A 21,145-nucleotide genomic window follows, 5' to 3' on the forward strand; every position below is an offset into this window, starting at 1 on the left:
GTATTCAGTAATGCTGTACACCATTAACAATGGCAGACTGATTGGGAGTGGATATTGATAGCATTATAAAAGTCAGTTATTAGAGGGATACTTCTTTAACCTGACTGAAGAACTGATCTAATGGCTTTAGTCGAGTGCATGATTATGTGAGATGTTTTGAGACAGAGTAGTACATTTGTGAATGAAATTTTATGGCTTTTTTTCACTTAGTAGGCACCATTGTGTGTGGAAAAGTGAGAAAATTGCTTTCTGCTGTAGAGTCTGGCATTCATTGTAGATTTAAGCTTATTTTTCTGGGAGCAAATCTTATTCAATAAAATACTACTCTTTATACTAAAAAACAAAAACAGTGGTGATGTGTGGTCATTATCCTCAGCAAACTAATCCAGGGAAAGAAAACCAAACGCCACATTCTCACTTATAATGGGAGCTGAAAAAGGAGATCACATGGACACAGGAAGGGGAACAACACACAATGGGGCCTTTCGGGAGGCAGAGCGTTAAGAAAAACAGCTACTGCATGCTGGGCTTAATACCTAGGTGATGGGTTGACAGGTGCAGCAAACCACCATGGCACACGTTTACCTTAGTAACAAATCTGCACATCCTGCACATATACCCCAGAACTTAGAAACGAAACGAAACAAAAGAAAACGAAAAAGCAATAGCAAAACGCTAAAGGCAAAAGAAAGTTTCAAACTCAGAACGTGACAGACCAATGTTTGGTTCAAACCATGGTTCTCAACCCAGGTGCCATAAGGTCAGGATAGAGAATTTGATTACATATTGTAAATAAGACATGCAGCAAATGACCAGAAAGATTATTCTCAACATATGTGTGTCTTCTAATTCAATGGTGACGCTATCTACCGGGACATAGCATTAGATTCCAAAGGGCCGAGTCCCGCCACACTGGCCTCCCACACTAATAACAATGGGAAGCCCTACATTGTTTTACCTGTGCTTCTCAGCAACTGGCTATAAATCAGGTTGCCACCACTCCCAGATTTAGTTGCATTCATTTGCTGGAAGAGCTTACAGCACGCAGGGAAACACTTACATTTGCCGTTGTATTTTAGCGGACATGGCAAAAAGTTCAGAAATTAATGTGGGGCCCGGCATGTGGGGAGGGGCGCACTACCTTCCAGGAAGTGTTATCCAGAAGCTCTCTGATCCCAGTCCTTTTGGGTTTTTATGGAGACCTCATTCTATAGGCATGATGGGTGAAACCATAGGCTATTGGTGATCAACTCCACCTGAGGCTCCCAACCCTCCCTGGAAGTTGGGGTTGAGGCTTTGCCATTCTCAGTCTGACTAAAAGAATTTACCCAAACGGAATTTTAAAACAGATGAGCATAACTGGAATCTTAATTAGATGATTGGATTATCTGGAACCACACCTTGGTATTCGTACCACGAGCACCCTCATCCAACGAATGCTCCACCCAACTGGCTCCCAAGTCTCTACGTGGTTCCAGAGCAAAAGAATGTTTATACAACGCATATCTCCACCTTTTCTTCAAAGTCTTTTCGCTTACACGGAAAGACTTCTTAAACTGCCATGCATCAGGGTCAGGGGGAGGTCTTGTTACAACGCAGATCTGTGGATCCCCGGGGTTTGATTGTGGCAAGGATGCTGCTGGTGTCAAAACCACAACGTGGGAACCACAGAACCATTAGTTGGTTTTCAGTGTTTCAGTGCATACAATTCCTAACATATCTGGCCAAGAAAACTTGTAAGTTCTTAGATTGTCCCAAAGGTGGCGCATGAAATCAAAGCAGGAGAACGGTTTCCTACGAGGTGTAGCCTGGGAAAGTTGGGGGTGACTGATGGAAAGGAGGAGTGAAGCTCCGCCCTTTCCGCTGCTAGGCTGTGCCCGAGGCTATTTAAACCCACCCTGGCTGGCCTGTACTCAGATCTTCGCGGAGCGGATCAGCGGCCGGAGCGTTTGGCGGACTCTGCGTGGACTTGGAGCTCACAGCGTCTTGCGACTTGGAAGCGGATTCAGAGGACAGGACAGAACACTTGGGCAAGTGAACCTCTGTCTGTCTGTCTGTCTGTCTGTCTGTCTGTCTCATTGGTTGGTTGATTTCCATTTTCTTAAGGGGCACATACCTCACACCGCACACACACACACACACACACACACACGCACACACACGCACACACACTCCTTCTTTCTGCGAGTTAGAAAATTAGTAGGGGCCCCTGGGAGCTGCAGGTTTCCTAATCATGTCTGCACCTAAGAACAGTAGGGTCTTGTCTGGCTCTTCTTATGAACGGTCCCCCAGCCCGGACTCCCCAAGGTCCATGCGAGCTTCACCCAGCTTCTCCCTCTCCCCTATCAGAAACTCAGGCTTAAGGGGAAGCTCCTCACCAGGGATCTGGAGCTACCATTCACCATCCCCTAGGGCTTCACCACACTCACCTCTGTCATCACCAGAATCCCACAAGCTCCCATTTCCCTGTCCTCACCGTGATGGGCAATCAATGAAGCCATTGGGCTCTCCCGTGTCCTCCTCTGAGGATTCCTCAGAGTCCCCACGTTCATCAATAATATACCACATGTTCTTGCTGCCATCACCCAGCAGCTCACCCCCAGCTCTCGGGGGGTCTCCTGTGTCTCCCAGCTACTCTCCAAACAACCCCAGATTTCAGCTGGAGTCAGCCCCCCACACCCAGGAATCACCTACAAACTCACGAGCCTCACGGTGCTCCACCCCTGTGTCTTTCATCTCTTCACCCCCAGGCCTCAGGGACTCTCCTGTGGCTCCCAGTTACTCTCCAGCCATCCCCAGGTTCCTGCGGGAGTCAGCCCCATGCACCCAGGAGTCCCCCAGAGACTCACACGTCTCGGGAGAATATGAGCCGTCCCCCAGCCCTGACTCCTCAAGATTCATGCCTGCCTCACCCAGCTTCTCCCTCTCCCCTCCCAGAAACTCAGACCCAAGGGGCAGCTCCTCACCAGGGATGTGGAAGTACTCTACATCACCCCGCAGGGCTCCACCACTCTCACATCCATCATCAACAGAATTCCACAACTTTACGTTTCCCTTTCCTAACCAAGCAGGACAGTCACTCATGTCATTGTGTTCTCCCGTGTCCTCCTCTGGAGATTCTCCACAGTCACCTCATTCATCAATAATATACCATATGTTCTTACTGCCATCATCCAGCAGCTCACCCCCAGCCACCCATGACTCGCCTGTCTGTCCCAGCTACTCTCCAACTACGCCCAGATTTCAGCGGGAGTCTCTACCCCACACCCCAGAAACACCTACAAACTCACAGACCTCAGTGAGATCCTCGCCAGTCTCTCTCACGTCTTCACCCCCAGCCCTTACGGACCCTCCAGTCTGTCCCAGCTACTCTCCAACCACGCCCACATTTCAGCGCGGGTCAGTTCCAGGAACCCAGGGATCACCACCAAGCCCACCACTTTCACTGAGTTACTCCCCAGTCGCTAGCACGTCTTTATCTCCAACCCTCAGGGACTCGCCTGTCTGTCCCAGCTACTCTCCAAACACGCCCACACTTCAGCGGGAGTCCGTTGCAGGCACCCAGAAATCACCACCAAACTCACCAATTTCACTGCGTTACTCCCCAGTCTCTCTCATGTCTTCACCATCCCTCAGGGACTCTCCCGTCTGTCCCAGCTACTCTCCAACCACGCCCACATTTCAGCTGGAGTCAGTTCCAGGCACCCCGGACTCACCACCAAACTCACCAATTTCACTCAGTTACTCCTCAGTCTCTAGCACGTCTTTATCTCCATCCCTCAGGGACTCTCCTGTGTGTCCCAGCTACTCTCCAACCACGCCCACACTTCAGCGGGAGTCAGTTCCAGGCACCCAGGAATCACCATCAAACTCACCAATTTCACTGCGTTACTCCCCAGTCTCTCTCATGTCTTCACCATCCCTCAGGGACTCTCCCGTCTGTCCCACCTACTCTCCAACCACGCCCACATTTCAGCTGGGGTCAGTTCCAGGCACCCCGGAGTCACCACCAAACTCACCAGTTTCACTGAGGTACTCCCCGGTCTCTCTCATGTCTTCACCCCCAGCCCTCAGGGACTCTCCTGTGTGTCCCAGCTACTCTCCAACCATGCCCAGATTTCAGCGGGAGTCAGTTCCAGGCACCCAGGTATCACCACCAAACTCAGCAGTTTCGCTGAGTTACTCCCCAGTCTCTCTCATGTCTTCACCCCCAGCCCCCTGGGACTCTCCTGTCTGTCCCAGCTACTCTCCCACCACGCCCAGATTTCAGCGGGAGTCAGCCTCCCACACTCCGGAATCACCTACAGACTCACAGACTTCACTGAGGTCCTCCCTGGTCTCTCTCAGGTCTTTGCCCTCAGCCCACATGGACTCTTGTGTCTCTTTCAGCTACTCTCAAAACTTCTCTAGATTCCAGCTGGAGTCAGTTCCAGGCACCCACGATACACCACCGAACTCACGAATTTCACTGACTTACTCCCCAGTCTCCCTCATGTTCTCACCCCCAGCCCTCAGGGACTCTTCTGTCTCTCTCAGCTACTCTCCAACCATCTCCAGATTGCACCTGGAGTCAGCTTCCCGCACCCAGGAATCATCTACAAACTCACGGACCTTACTGCCACCCTCCCCCATTTCTTTCACCTCTTCACCCCCTGCCTTCAGGGACTCTCCTGGGCCTCCCAGCTTCTCTCCAGCCTTCCCCAGATTTCTGCCACAGTCAGCCCCAGGCACCCAGGGCAACCATAGACACTCACAGGCCTCACGAGACTATCTCCCAATGACCTGTACCTACACAGGGATGGCTCCCACGCATCCCTCAGTGACCCCAAACCCATCTTCACTTACACTCAGACACTCCCAGGGCCTGACAGCTACTCCCCGTTATTGTCCTTCCGTTCGAAGCCCTGGCCAATCTACTAGCCCACATGACGCAGTTACCTGGCCATTTCTCCACGGTTCCCGTGAGGGCCCCACACCCAGCCGCACAAGAGCCCCTCCTGCATTCCGTCCTCACACGCAGGCCTGTCCATCTACGTGCTACTGTCACACTCTTGCCAGCAGAAGAGGCCCCTGTAATGGCCGATATCACCACCCAGTCTATCCTCACCCCACAGCTGTGCAGCGGGTCCCTCCTGCTGGCCCACGTGGCTGCCAGAGCCCATGCTGGCACGACGCTCCAGCAGGTCGGCGTCCCTGCGGGCCACACTACCGGTGACATGGCTAGCATGACCCTCCTTCCTGGCAGTGACACTGTTGATGTGAACCCCAGTTTCACATCTGTCATTTCTAAATAGGACCATTTTCCCTTTTCGCTCTCCCTTCCTTTCACAGGGCTTTTCATTCTCTCTGTTTCTGCCTCCGTTTCAGATATTTACTCACCTTTTTCTCTCTCACTATGTCTGCCGTGGTCTCCATGAGAGTGCGCCACATAAGATTCCCCCATTAAAAGTCATGAATTGAGTGGCTTTTAGTATACCTGTGGTTGTGCACATTCAGTTATAATTGGCAATCCATTGTAGAACGTCTTATCACCCCCGACCAGAGAAAAACCCTGGAGACATTAGTCACTCCTCATTCTGTCTCAAACCCCCTCCCTGACCCTCAGCCCTAGGTAGCAACTACCTAGTGTGATCAATCCCATACGCATAGATTTCCATATTGTGGACATTTCCTATAAACGGAACTGCACAATAGGTGAGCTCTTATGACTGACATAACACGTAGCACAATATTTTCAAGATTCATCCACATTGTAGGCTTACCCACGGGGGGAAACCATTTTTTTGGGGGGTTTTAGTAACACCGGGTGTTTTCTCCTTCCTTTCGTCCTTCTTTCCTTCCTTCCTTCCTTTCTTCCTTCCTTCCTTCCTTCACACCTTCCTTCCTTCCTTCCTTCCTTCCTACCATCTCTCTTTCCTTCCTTCCTTCCTTCCTCCTATTTCTCTCTTACTCCTTCTGCCCTCTCTCTTTCATATGCCTTAGGTGCATCCCACATTCTGCGTTTTTTTGGGGAAATCCTCGACAGGTGCAGGAAAATTGTGTTATTGTAACTATTTACCGCTATCTCTCTTTCACGGCTCTCCATCAGTTGTGAACATCTATTGGTTTATCCCAAGTCACTAAGCATATGTTTATTAGGTACACCTGTTTTTCCTTATACAGCTGTTTCTGGAGTCTAGGGTCGCATACTCATAAACCCAGTGTAACTCAGAAACGCATCTAATATTCCAATAAACCCATCATAACGTTGAAAAATCATAAATCAAACCATCATAAGTCACGGTTTGTCCGTGGATATGGGCGTCATCAATTCCATTGTATTCAGTAATGCTGTACACCATTAACAATGGCAGACTGATTGGGAGTGGATATTGATAGCATTATAAAAGTCAGTTATTAGAGGGATACTTCTTTAACCTGACTGAAGAACTGATCTAATGGCTTTAGTCGAGTGCATGATTATGTGAGATGTTTTGAGACAGAGTAGTACATTTGTGAATGAAATTTTATGGCTTTTTTTCACTTAGTAGGCACCATTGTGTGTGGAAAAGTGAGAAAATTGCTTTCTGCTGTAGAGTCTGGCATTCATTGTAGATTTAAGCTTATTTTTCTGGGAGCAAATCTTATTCAATAAAATACTACTCTTTATACTAAAAAACAAAAACAGTGGTGATGTGTGGTCATTATCCTCAGCAAACTAATCCAGGGAAAGAAAACCAAACGCCACATTCTCACTTATAATGGGAGCTGAAAAAGGAGATCACATGGACACAGGAAGGGGAACAACACACAATGGGGCCTTTCGGGAGGCAGAGCGTTAAGAAAAACAGCTACTGCATGCTGGGCTTAATACCTAGGTGATGGGTTGACAGGTGCAGCAAACCACCATGGCACACGTTTACCTTAGTAACAAATCTGCACATCCTGCACATATACCCCAGAACTTAGAAACGAAACGAAACAAAAGAAAACGAAAAAGCAATAGCAAAACGCTAAAGGCAAAAGAAAGTTTCAAACTCAGAACGTGACAGACCAATGTTTGGTTCAAACCATGGTTCTCAACCCAGGTGCCATAAGGTCAGGATAGAGAATTTGATTACATATTGTAAATAAGACATGCAGCAAATGACCAGAAAGATTATTCTCAACATATGTGTGTCTTCTAATTCAATGGTGACGCTATCTACCGGGACATAGCATTAGATTCCAAAGGGCCGAGTCCCGCCACACTGGCCTCCCACACTAATAACAATGGGAAGCCCTACGTTGTTTTACCTGTGCTTCTCAGCAACTGGCTATAAATCAGGTTGCCACCACTCCCAGATTTAGTTGCATTCATTTGCTGGAAGAGCTCACGGCACGCAGGGAAACACTTATATTTGCCGTTGTATTTTAGCGGACATGGCAAAAAGTTCAGAAATTAATGTGGGGCCCGGCATGTGGGGAGGGGCGCACTACCTTCCAGGAAGTGTTATCCAGAAGCTCTCTGATCCCAGTCCTTTTGGGTTTTTATGGAGACCTCATTCTATAGGCATGATGGGTGAAACCATAGGCTATTGGTGATCAACTCCACCTGAGGCTCCCAACCCTCCCTGGAAGTTGGGGTTGAGGCTTTGCCATTCTCAGTCTGACTAAAAGAATTTACCCAAACGGAATTTTAAAACAGATGAGCATAACTGGAATCTTAATTAGATGATTGGATTATCTGGAACCACACCTTGGTATTCGTAACACGAGCACCCTCATCCAACGAATGCTCCACCCAACTGGCTCCCAAGTCTCTACGTGGTTCCAGAGCAAAAGAATGTTTATACAACGCATATCTCCACCTTTTCTTCAAAGTCTTTTCGCTTACACGGAAAGACTTCTTAAACTGCCATGCATCAGGGTCAGGGGGAGGTCTTGTTACAACGCAGATCTGTGGATCCCCGGGGTTTGATTGTGGCAAGGATGCTGCTGGTGTCAAAACCACAACGTGGGAACCACAGAACCATTAGTTGGTTTTCAGTGTTTCAGTGCATACAATTCCTAACATATCTGGCCAAGAAAACTTGTAAGTTCTTAGATTGTCCCAAAGGTGGCGCATGAAATCAAAGCAGGAGAACGGTTTCCTACGAGGTGTAGCCTGGGAAAGTTGGGGGTGACTGATGGAAAGGAGGAGTGAAGCTCCGCCCTTTCCGCTGCTAGGCTGTGCCCGAGGCTATTTAAACCCACCCTGGCTGGCCTGTACTCAGATCTTCGCGGAGCGGATCAGCGGCCGGAGCGTTTGGCGGACTCTGCGTGGACTTGGAGCTCACAGCGTCTTGCGACTTGGAAGCGGATTCAGAGGACAGGACAGAACACTTGGGCAAGTGAACCTCTGTCTGTCTGTCTGTCTGTCTGTCTGTCTGTCTCATTGGTTGGTTGATTTCCATTTTCTTAAGGGGCACATACCTCACACCGCACACACACACACACACACACACACGCACACACACGCACACACACTCCTTCTTTCTGCGAGTTAGAAAATTAGTAGGGGCCCCTGGGAGCTGCAGGTTTCCTAATCATGTCTGCACCTAAGAACAGTAGGGTCTTGTCTGGCTCTTCTTATGAACGGTCCCCCAGCCCGGACTCCCCAAGGTCCATGCGAGCTTCACCCAGCTTCTCCCTCTCCCCTATCAGAAACTCAGGCTTAAGGGGAAGCTCCTCACCAGGGATCTGGAGCTACCATTCACCATCCCCTAGGGCTTCACCACACTCACCTCTGTCATCACCAGAATCCCACAAGCTCCCATTTCCCTGTCCTCACCGTGATGGGCAATCAATGAAGCCATTGGGCTCTCCCGTGTCCTCCTCTGAGGATTCCTCAGAGTCCCCACGTTCATCAATAATATACCACATGTTCTTGCTGCCATCACCCAGCAGCTCACCCCCAGCTCTCGGGGGGTCTCCTGTGTCTCCCAGCTACTCTCCAAACAACCCCAGATTTCAGCTGGAGTCAGCCCCCCACACCCAGGAATCACCTACAAACTCACGAGCCTCACGGTGCTCCACCCCTGTGTCTTTCATCTCTTCACCCCCAGGCCTCAGGGACTCTCCTGTGGCTCCCAGTTACTCTCCAGCCATCCCCAGGTTCCTGCGGGAGTCAGCCCCATGCACCCAGGAGTCCCCCAGAGACTCACACGTCTCGGGAGAATATGAGCCGTCCCCCAGCCCTGACTCCTCAAGATTCATGCCTGCCTCACCCAGCTTCTCCCTCTCCCCTCCCAGAAACTCAGACCCAAGGGGCAGCTCCTCACCAGGGATGTGGAAGTACTCTACATCACCCCGCAGGGCTTCACCACTCTCACATCCATCATCAACAGAATTCCACAACTTTACGTTTCCCTTTCCTAACCAAGCAGGACAGTCACTCATGTCATTGTGTTCTCCCGTGTCCTCCTCTGGAGATTCTCCACAGTCACCTCATTCATCAATAATATACCATATGTTCTTACTGCCATCATCCAGCAGCTCACCCCCAGCCACCCATGACTCGCCTGTCTGTCCCAGCTACTCTCCAACTACGCCCAGATTTCAGCGGGAGTCTCTACCCCACACCCCAGAAACACCTACAAACTCACAGACCTCAGTGAGATCCTCGCCAGTCTCTCTCACGTCTTCACCCCCAGCCCTTACGGACCCTCCAGTCTGTCCCAGCTACTCTCCAACCACGCCCACATTTCAGCGCGGGTCAGTTCCAGGAACCCAGGGATCACCACCAAGCCCACCACTTTCACTGAGTTACTCCCCAGTCGCTAGCACGTCTTTATCTCCAACCCTCAGGGACTCGCCTGTCTGTCCCAGCTACTCTCCAAACACGCCCACACTTCAGCGGGAGTCCGTTGCAGGCACCCAGAAATCACCACCAAACTCACCAATTTCACTGCGTTACTCCCCAGTCTCTCTCATGTCTTCACCATCCCTCAGGGACTCTCCCGTCTGTCCCAGCTACTCTCCAACCACGCCCACATTTCAGCTGGAGTCAGTTCCAGGCACCCCGGACTCACCACCAAACTCACCAATTTCACTCAGTTACTCCTCAGTCTCTAGCACGTCTTTATCTCCATCCCTCAGGGACTCTCCTGTGTGTCCCAGCTACTCTCCAACCACGCCCACACTTCAGCGGGAGTCAGTTCCAGGCACCCAGGAATCACCATCAAACTCACCAATTTCACTGCGTTACTCCCCAGTCTCTCTCATGTCTTCACCATCCCTCAGGGACTCTCCCGTCTGTCCCACCTACTCTCCAACCACGCCCACATTTCAGCTGGGGTCAGTTCCAGGCACCCCGGAGTCACCACCAAACTCACCAGTTTCACTGAGGTACTCCCCGGTCTCTCTCATGTCTTCACCCCCAGCCCTCAGGGACTCTCCTGTGTGTCCCAGCTACTCTCCAACCATGCCCAGATTTCAGCGGGAGTCAGTTCCAGGCACCCAGGTATCACCACCAAACTCAGCAGTTTCGCTGAGTTACTCCCCAGTCTCTCTCATGTCTTCACCCCCAGCCCCCTGGGACTCTCCTGTCTGTCCCAGCTACTCTCCCACCACGCCCAGATTTCAGCGGGAGTCAGCCTCCCACACTCCGGAATCACCTACAGACTCACAGACTTCACTGAGGTCCTCCCTGGTCTCTCTCAGGTCTTTGCCCTCAGCCCACATGGACTCTTGTGTCTCTTTCAGCTACTCTCAAAACTTCTCTAGATTCCAGCTGGAGTCAGTTCCAGGCACCCACGATACACCACCGAACTCACGAATTTCACTGACTTACTCCCCAGTCTCCCTCATGTTCTCACCCCCAGCCCTCAGGGACTCTTCTGTCTCTCTCAGCTACTCTCCAACCATCTCCAGATTGCACCTGGAGTCAGCTTCCCGCACCCAGGAATCATCTACAAACTCACGGACCTTACTGCCACCCTCCCCCATTTCTTTCACCTCTTCACCCCCTGCCTTCAGGGACTCTCCTGGGCCTCCCAGCTTCTCTCCAGCCTTCCCCAGATTTCTGCCACAGTCAGCCCCAGGCACCCAGGGCAACCATAGACACTCACAGGCCTCACGAGACTATCTCCCAATGACCTGTACCTACACAGGGATGGCTCCCACGCATCCCTCAGTGACCCCAAACCCATCTTCACTTACACTCAGACACTCCCAGGGCCTGACAGCTACTCCCCGTTATTGTCCTTCCGTTCGAAGCCCTGGCCAATCTACTAGCCCACATGACGCAGTTACCTGGCCATTTCTCCACGGTTCCCGTGAGGGCCCCACACCCAGCCGCACAAGAGCCCCTCCTGCATTCCGTCCTCACACGCAGGCCTGTCCATCTACGTGCTACTGTCACACTCTTGCCAGCAGAAGAGGCCCCTGTAATGGCCGATATCACCACCCAGTCTATCCTCACCCCACAGCTGTGCAGCGGGTCCCTCCTGCTGGCCCACGTGGCTGCCAGAGCCCATGCTGGCACGACGCTCCAGCAGGTCGGCGTCCCTGCGGGCCACACTACCGGTGACATGGCTAGCATGACCCTCCTTCCTGGCAGTGACACTGTTGATGTGAACCCCAGTTTCACATCTGTCATTTCTAAATAGGACCATTTTCCCTTTTCGCTCTCCCTTCCTTTCACAGGGCTTTTCGTTCTCTCTGTTTCTGCCTCCGTTTCAGATATTTACTCACCTTTTTCTCTCTCACTATGTCTGCCGTGGTCTCCATGAGAGTGCGCCACATAAGATTCCCCCATTAAAAGTCATGAATTGAGTGGCTTTTAGTATACCTGTGGTTGTGCACATTCAGTTATAATTGGCAATCCATTGTAGAACGTCTTATCACCCCCGACCAGAGAAAAACCCTGGAGACATTAGTCACTCCTCATTCTGTCTCAAACCCCCTCCCTGACCCTCAGCCCTAGGTAGCAACTACCTAGTGTGATCAATCCCATACGCATAGATTTCCATATTGTGGACATTTCCTATAAACGGAACTGCACAATAGGTGAGCTCTTATGACTGACATAACACGTAGCACAATATTTTCAAGATTCATCCACATTGTAGGCTTACCCACGGGGGGAAACCATTTTTTTGGGGGGTTTTAGTAACACCGGGTGTTTTCTCCTTCCTTTCGTCCTTCTTTCCTTCCTTCCTTCCTTTCTTCCTTCCTTCCTTCCTTCCTTCCTTCACACCTTCCTTCCTTCCTTCCTTCCATCCATCTCTCTTTCCTTCCTTCCTTCCTCCTATTTCTCTCTTACTCCTTCTGCCCTGTCTCTTTCATATGCCTTAGGTGCATCCCACATTCTGCGTTTTTTTGGGGAAATCCTCGACAGGTGCAGGAAAATTGTGTTATTGTAACTATTTACCGCTATCTCTCTTTCACGGCTCTCCATCAGTTGTGAACATCTATTGGTTTATCCCAAGTCACTAAGCATATGTTTATTAGGTACACCTGTTTTTCCTTATACAGCTGTTTCTGGAGTCTAGGGTCGCATACTCATAAACCCAGTGTAACTCAGAAACGCATCTAATATTCCAATAAACCCATCATAACGTTGAAAAATCATAAATCAAACCATCATAAGTCACGGTTTGTCCGTGGATATGGGCGTCATCAATTCCATTGTATTCAGTAATGCTGTACACCATTAACAATGGCAGACTGATTGGGAGTGGATATTGATAGCATTATAAAAGTCAGTTATTAGAGGGATACTTCTTTAACCTGACTGAAGAACTGATCTAATGGCTTTAGTCGAGTGCATGATTATGTGAGATGTTTTGAGACAGAGTAGTACATTTGTGAATGAAATTTTATGGCTTTTTTTCACTTAGTAGGCACCATTGTGTGTGGAAAAGTGAGAAAATTGCTTTCTGCTGTAGAGTCTGGCATTCATTGTAGATTTAAGCTTATTTTTCTGGGAGCAAATCTTATTCAATAAAATACTACTCTTTATACTAAAAAACAAAAACAGTGGTGATGTGTGGTCATTATCCTCAGCAAACTAATCCAGGGAAAGAAAACCAAACGCCACATTCTCACTTATAATGGGAGCTGAAAAAGGAGATCACATGGACACAGGAAGGGGAACAACACACAATGGGGCCTTTCGGGAGGCAGAGCGTTAAGAAAAACAGCTACTGCATGCTGGGCTTAATACCTAGGTGATGGGTTGACAGGTGCAGCAAACCACCATGGCACACGTTTACCTTAGTAACAAATCTGCACATCCTGCACATATACCCCAGAACTTAGAAACGAAACGAAACAAAAGAAAACGAAAAAGCAATAGCAAAACGCTAAAGGCAAAAGAAAGTTTCAAACTCAGAACGTGACAGACCAATGTTTGGTTCAAATCATGGTTCTCAACCCAGGTGCCATAAGGTCAGGATAAAGAATTTGATTACATATTGTAAATAAGACATGCAGCAAATGACCAGAAAGATTATTCTCAACATATGTGTGTCTTCTAATTCAATGGTGACGCTATCTACCGGGACATAGCATTAGATTCCAAAGGGCCGAGTCCCGCCACACTGGCCTCCCACACTAATAGCAATGGGAAGCCCTACGTTGTTTTACCTGTGCTTCTCAGCAACTGGCTATAAATCAGGTTGCCACCACTCCCAGATTTAGTTGCATTCATTTGCTGGAAGAGCTCACGGCACGCAGGGAAACACTTATATTTGCCGTTGTATTTTAGCGGACATGGCAAAAAGTTCAGAAATTAATGTGGGGCCCGGCATGTGGGGAGGGGCGCACTACCTTCCAGGAAGTGTTATCCAGAAGCTCTCTGATCCCAGTCCTTTTGGGTTTTTATGGAGACCTCATTCTATAGGCATGATGGGTGAAACCATACGCTATTGGTGATCAACTCCACCTGAGGCTCCCAACCCTCCCTGGAAGTTGGGGTTGAGGCTTTGCCATTCTCAGTCTGACTAAAAGAATTTACCCAAACGGAATTTTAAAACAGATGAGCATAACTGGAATCTTAATTAGATGATTGGATTATCTGGAACCACACCTTGGTATTCGTAACACGAGCACCCTCATCCAACGAATGCTCCACCCAACTGGCTCCCAAGTCTCTACGTGGTTCCAGAGCAAAAGAATGTTTATACAACGCATATCTCCACCTTTTCTTCAAAGTCTTTTCGCTTACACGGAAAGACTTCTTAAACTGCCATGCATCAGGGTCAGGGGGAGGTCTTGTTACAACGCAGATCTGTGGATCCCCGGGGTTTGATTGTGGCAAGGATGCTGCTGGTGTCAAAACCACAACGTGGGAACCACAGAACCATTAGTTGGTTTTCAGTGTTTCAGTGCATACAATTCCTAACATATCTGGCCAAGAAAACTTGTAAGTTCTTAGATTGTCCCAAAGGTGGCGCATGAAATCAAAGCAGGAGAACGGTTTCCTACGAGGTGTAGCCTGGGAAAGTTGGGGGTGACTGATGGAAAGGAGGAGTGAAGCTCCGCCCTTTCCGCTGCTAGGCTGTGCCCGAGGCTATTTAAACCCACCCTGGCTGGCCTGTACTCAGATCTTCGCGGAGCGGATCAGCGGCCGGAGCGTTTGGCGGACTCTGCGTGGACTTGGAGCTCACAGCGTCTTGCGACTTGGAAGCGGATTCAGAGGACAGGACAGAACACTTGGGCAAGTGAACCTCTGTCTGTCTGTCTGTCTGTCTGTCTGTCTGTCTCATTGGTTGGTTGATTTCCATTTTCTTAAGGGGCACATACCTCACACCGCACACACACACACACACACACACACACGCACACACACGCACACACACTCCTTCTTTCTGCGAGTTAGAAAATTAGTAGGGGCCCCTGGGAGCTGCAGGTTTCCTAATCATGTCTGCACCTAAGAACAGTAGGGTCTTGTCTGGCTCTTCTTATGAACGGTCCCCCAGCCCGGACTCCCCAAGGTCCATGCGAGCTTCACCCAGCTTCTCCCTCTCCCCTATCAGAAACTCAGGCTTAAGGGGAAGCTCCTCACCAGGGATCTGGAGCTACCATTCACCATCCCCTAGGGCTTCACCACACTCACCTCTGTCATCACCAGAATCCCACAAGCTCCCATTTCCCTGTCCTCACCGTGATGGGCAATCAATGAAGCCATTGGGCTCTCCCGTGTCCTCCTCTGAGGATTCCTCAGAGTCCCCACGTTCATCAATAATATACCACATGTTCTTGCTGCCATCACCCAGCAGCTCACCCCCAGCTCTCGGGGGGTCTCCTGTGTCTCCCAGCTACTCTCCAAACAACCCCAGATTTCAGCTGGAGTCAGCCCCCCACACCCAGGAATCACCTACAAACTCACGAGCCTCACGGTGCTCCACCCCTGTGTCTTTCATCTCTTCACCCCCAGGCCTCAGGGACTCTCCTGTGGCTCCCAGTTACTCTCCAGCCATCCCCAGGTTCCTGCGGGAGTCAGCCCCATGCACCCAGGAGTCCCCCAGAGACTCACACGTCTCGGGAGAATATGAGCCGTCCCCCAGCCCTGACTCCTCAAGATTCATGCCTGCCTCACCCAGCTTCTCCCTCTCCCCTCCCAGAAACTCAGACCCAAGGGGCAGCTCCTCACCAGGGATGTGGAAGTACTCTACATCACCCCGCAGGGCTTCACCACTCTCACATCCATCATCAACAGAATTCCACAACTTTACGTTTCCCTTTCCTAACCAAGCAGGACAGTCACTCATGTCATTGTGTTCTCCCGTGTCCTCCTCTGGAGATTCTCCACAGTCACCTCATTCATCAATAATATACCATATGTTCTTACTGCCATCATCCAGCAGCTCACCCCCAGCCACCCATGACTCGCCTGTCTGTCCCAGCTACTCTCCAACTACGCCCAGATTTCAGCGGGAGTCTCTACCCCACACCCCAGAAACACCTACAAACTCACAGACCTCAGTGAGATCCTCGCCAGTCTCTCTCACGTCTTCACCCCCAGCCCTTACGGACCCTCCAGTCTGTCCCAGCTACTCTCCAACCACGCCCACATTTCAGCGCGGGTCAGTTCCAGGAACCCAGGGATCACCACCAAGCCCACCACTTTCACTGAGTTACTCCCCAGTCGCTAGCACGTCTTTATCTCCAACCCTCAGGGACTCGCCTGTCTGTCCCAGCTACTCTCCAAACACGCCCACACTTCAGCGGGAGTCCGTTGCAGGCACCCAGAAATCACCACCAAACTCACCAATTTCACTGCGTTACTCCCCAGTCTCTCTCATGTCTTCACCATCCCTCAGGGACTCTCCCGTCTGTCCCAGCTACTCTCCAACCACGCCCACATTTCAGCTGGAGTCAGTTCCAGGCACCCCGGACTCACCACCAAACTCACCAATTTCACTCAGTTACTCCTCAGTCTCTAGCACGTCTTTATCTCCATCCCTCAGGGACTCTCCTGTGTGTCCCAGCTACTCTCCAACCACGCCCACACTTCAGCGGGAGTCAGTTCCAGGCACCCAGGAATCACCATCAAACTCACCAATTTCACTGCGTTACTCCCCAGTCTCTCTCATGTCTTCACCATCCCTCAGGGACTCTCCCGTCTGTCCCACCTACTCTCCAACCACGCCCACATTTCAGCTGGGGTCAGTTCCAGGCACCCCGGAGTCACCACCAAACTCACCAGTTTCACTGAGGTACTCCCCGGTCTCTCTCATGTCTTCACCCCCAGCCCTCAGGGACTCTCCTGTGTGTCCCAGCTACTCTCCAACCATGCCCAGATTTCAGCGGGAGTCAGTTCCAGGCACCCAGGTATCACCACCAAACTCAGCAGTTTCGCTGAGTTACTCCCCAGTCTCTCTCATGTCTTCACCCCCAGCCCCCTGGGACTCTCCTGTCTGTCCCAGCTACTCTCCCACCACGCCCAGATTTCAGCGGGAGTCAGCCTCCCACACTCCGGAATCACCTACAGACTCACAGACTTCACTGAGGTCCTCCCTGGTCTCTCTCAGGTCTTTGCCCTCAGCCCACATGGACTCTTGTGTCTCTTTCAGCTACTCTCAAAACTTCTCTAGATTCCAGCTGGAGTCAGTTCCAGGCACCCACGATACACCACCGAACTCACGAATTTCACTGACTTACTCCCCAGTCTCCCTCATGTTCTCACCCCCAGCCCTCAGGGACTCTTCTGTCTCTCTCAGCTACTCTCCAACCATCTCCAGATTGCACCTGGAGTCAGCTTCCCGCACCCAGGAATCATCTACAAACTCACGGACCTTACTGCCACCCTCCCCCATTTCTTTCACCTCTTCACCCCCTGCCTTCAGGGACTCTCCTGGGCCTCCCAGCTTCTCTCCAGCCTTCCCCAGATTTCTGCCACAGTCAGCCCCAGGCACCCAGGGCAACCATAGACACTCACAGGCCTCACGAGACTATCTCCCAATGACCTGTACCTACACAGGGATGGCTCCCACGCATCCCTCAGTGACCCCAAACCCATCTTCACTTACACTCAGACACTCCCAGGGCCTGACAGCTACTCCCCGTTATTGTCCTTCCGTTCGAAGCCCTGGCCAATCTACTAGCCCACATGACGCAGTTACCTGGCCATTTCTCCACGGTTCCCGTGAGGGCCCCACACCCAGCCGCACAAGAGCCCCTCCTGCATTCCGTCCTCACACGCAGGCCTGTCCATCTACGTGCTACTGTCACACTCTTGCCAGCAGAAGAGGCCCCTGTAATGGCCGATATCACCACCCAGTCTATCCTCACCCCACAGCTGTGCAGCGGGTCCCTCCTGCTGGCCCACGTGGCTGCCAGAGCCCATGCTGGCACGACGCTCCAGCAGGTCGGCGTCCCTGCGGGCCACACTACCGGTGACATGGCTAGCATGACCCTCCTTCCTGGCAGTGACACTGTTGATGTGAACCCCAGTTTCACATCTGTCATTTCTAAATAGGACCATTTTCCCTTTTCGCTCTCCCTTCCTTTCACAGGGCTTTTCGTTCTCTCTGTTTCTGCCTCCGTTTCAGATATTTACTCACCTTTTTCTCTCTCACTATGTCTGCCGTGGTCTCCATGAGAGTGCGCCACATAAGATTCCCCCATTAAAAGTCATGAATTGAGTGGCTTTTAGTATACCTGTGGTTGTGCACATTCAGTTATAATTGGCAATCCATTGTAGAACGTCTTATCACCCCCGACCAGAGAAAAACCCTGGAGACATTAGTCACTCCTCATTCTGTCTCAAACCCCCTCCCTGACCCTCAGCCCTAGGTAGCAACTACCTAGTGTGATCAATCCCATACGCATAGATTTCCATATTGTGGACATTTCCTATAAACGGAACTGCACAATAGGTGAGCTCTTATGACTGACATAACACGTAGCACAATATTTTCAAGATTCATCCACATTGTAGGCTTACCCACGGGGGGAAACCATTTTTTTGGGGGGTTTTAGTAACACCGGGTGTTTTCTCCTTCCTTTCGTCCTTCTTTCCTTCCTTCCTTCCTTTCTTCCTTCCTTCCTTCCTTCACACCTTCCTTCCTTCCTTCCTTCCTTCCTACCATCTCTCTTTCCTTCCTTCCTTCCTTCCTCCTATTTCTCTCTTACTCCTTCTGCCCTCTCTCTTTCATATGCCTTAGGTGCATCCCACATTCTGCGTTTTTTTGGGGAAATCCTCGACAGGTGCAGGAAAATTGTGTTATTGTAACTATTTACCGCTATCTCTCTTTCACGGCTCTCCATCAGTTGTGAACATCTATTGGTTTATCCCAAGTCACTAAGCATATGTTTATTAGGTACACCTGTTTTTCCTTATACAGCTGTTTCTGGAGTCTAGGGTCGCATACTCATAAACCCAGTGTAACTCAGAAACGCATCTAATATTCCAATAAACCCATCATAACGTTGAAAAATCATAAATCAAACCATCATAAGTCACGGTTTGTCCGTGGATATGGGCGTCATCAATTCCATTGTATTCAGTAATGCTGTACACCATTAACAATGGCAGACTGATTGGGAGTGGATATTGATAGCATTATAAAAGTCAGTTATTAGAGGGATACTTCTTTAACCTGACTGAAGAACTGATCTAATGGCTTTAGTCGAGTGCATGATTATGTGAGATGTTTTGAGACAGAGTAGTACATTTGTGAATGAAATTTTATGGCTTTTTTTCACTTAGTAGGCACCATTGTGTGTGGAAAAGTGAGAAAATTGCTTTCTGCTGTAGAGTCTGGCATTCATTGTAGATTTAAGCTTATTTTTCTGGGAGCAAATCTTATTCAATAAAATACTACTCTTTATACTAAAAAACAAAAACAGTGGTGATGTGTGGTCATTATCCTCAGCAAACTAATCCAGGGAAAGAAAACCAAACGCCACATTCTCACTTATAATGGGAGCTGAAAAAGGAGATCACATGGACACAGGAAGGGGAACAACACACAATGGGGCCTTTCGGGAGGCAGAGCGTTAAGAAAAACAGCTACTGCATGCTGGGCTTAATACCTAGGTGATGGGTTGACAGGTGCAGCAAACCACCATGGCACACGTTTACCTTAGTAACAAATCTGCACATCCTGCACATATACCCCAGAACTTAGAAACGAAACGAAACAAAAGAAAACGAAAAAGCAATAGCAAAACGCTAAAGGCAAAAGAAAGTTTCAAACTCAGAACGTGACAGACCAATGTTTGGTTCAAACCATGGTTCTCAACCCAGGTGCCATAAGGTCAGGATAGAGAATTTGATTACATATTGTAAATAAGACATGCAGCAAATGACCAGAAAGATTATTCTCAACATATGTGTGTCTTCTAATTCAATGGTGACGCTATCTACCGGGACATAGCATTAGATTCCAAAGGGCCGAGTCCCGCCACACTGGCCTCCCACACTAATAACAATGGGAAGCCCTACATTGTTTTACCTGTGCTTCTCAGCAACTGGCTATAAATCAGGTTGCCACCACTCCCAGATTTAGTTGCATTCATTTGCTGGAAGAGCTTACAGCACGCAGGGAAACACTTACATTTGCCGTTGTATTTTAGCGGACATGGCAAAAAGTTCAGAAATTAATGTGGGGCCCGGCATGTGGGGAGGGGCGCACTACCTTCCAGGAAGTGTTATCCAGAAGCTCTCTGATCCCAGTCCTTTTGGGTTTTTATGGAGACCTCATTCTATAGGCATGATGGGTGAAACCATACGCTATTGGTGATCAACTCCACCTGAGGCTCCCAACCCTCCCTGGAAGTTGGGGTTGAGGCTTTGCCATTCTCAGTCTGACTAAAAGAATTTACCCAAACGGAATTTTAAAACAGATGAGCATAACTGGAATCTTAATTAGATGATTGGATTATCTGGAACCACACCTTGGTATTCGTAACACGAGCACCCTCATCCAACGAATGCTCCACCCAACTGGCTCCCAAGTCTCTACGTGGTTCCAGAGCAAAAGAATGTTTATACAACGCATATCTCCACCTTTTCTTCAAAGTCTTTTCGCTTACACGGAAAGACTTCTTAAACTGCCATGCATCAGGTTCAGGGGGAGGTCTTGTTACAACGCAGATCTGTGGATCTCCGGGGTTTGATTGTGGCAAGGATGCTGCTGGTGTCAAAACCACAACGTGGGAACCACAGAACCATTAGTTGGTTTTCAGTGTTTCAGTGCATACAATTCCTAACATATCTGGCCAAGAAAACTTGTAAGTTCTTAGATTGTCCCAAAGGTGGCGCATGAAATCAAAGCAGGAGAACGGTTTCCTACGAGGTGTAGCCTGGGAAAGTTGGGGGTGACTGATGGAAAGGAGGAGTGAAGCTCCGCCCTTTCCGCTGCTAGGCTGCCCCCGAGGCTATTTAAACCCACCCTGGCTGGCCTGTACTCAGATCTTCGCGGAGCGGATCAGCGGCCGGAGCGTTTGGCGGACTCTGCGTGGACTTGGAGCTCACAGCGTCTTGCGACTTGGAAGCGGATTCAGAGGACAGGACAGAACACTTGGGCAAGTGAACCTCTGTCTGTCTGTCTGTCTGTCTCATTGGTTGGTTGATTTCCATTTTCTTAAGGGGCACATACCTCACACCGCACACACACACACACACACACACACACACACACACACACACGCACACACACTCCTTCTTTCTGCGAGTTAGAAAATTAGTAGG

This window comes from Pan paniscus, chromosome 14 (genome assembly GCF_029289425.2).
Source record: "Pan paniscus chromosome 14, NHGRI_mPanPan1-v2.0_pri, whole genome shotgun sequence".
In the NCBI taxonomy this organism is placed as follows: Eukaryota; Metazoa; Chordata; class Mammalia; order Primates; family Hominidae; genus Pan; species Pan paniscus.